Source organism: Pygoscelis adeliae, unplaced genomic scaffold, assembly GCF_000699105.1.
Source record: "Pygoscelis adeliae isolate BGI_AS28 unplaced genomic scaffold, ASM69910v1 Scaffold187, whole genome shotgun sequence".
Taxonomy (NCBI): Eukaryota; Metazoa; Chordata; class Aves; order Sphenisciformes; family Spheniscidae; genus Pygoscelis; species Pygoscelis adeliae.
In genome coordinates, this window is record NW_008825103.1 from 39787 (window position 1) to 40006 (window position 220).

At 69.5% G+C, this 220-nt stretch overlaps 1 protein-coding gene across 1 annotated transcript in view; it reads left to right on the forward strand.

The window, feature by feature from the left end:
• The window catches only part of LOC103919662 (prominin-2-like), a 22108-nt gene that overhangs the window by 1474 nt on the left and 20414 nt on the right, over nucleotides 1-220 (forward strand). The window lies entirely within an intron of this gene.

A 220-nucleotide genomic window follows, 5' to 3' on the forward strand; every position in this document is an offset into this window, starting at 1 on the left:
GCTGGGGAGCAGGGACCCCACCGCCACAGGTGTTGGGACCACCGGGGTTTTGCCAGTTGCAATCCCCGTGCCCAGAGCTGCTCCGGGGGGCCTGAGCCGCTTCACGGAGGGGGACACTGCCTCCGTCCTAGCCCCGCTGCCCGGGGCGGGTTGGGGGGTGCATCGGGTGGGACCTCTTTTACCAGTGCCGCGGGTTCTTTTGCAGAGCTGCTCAGGGGCG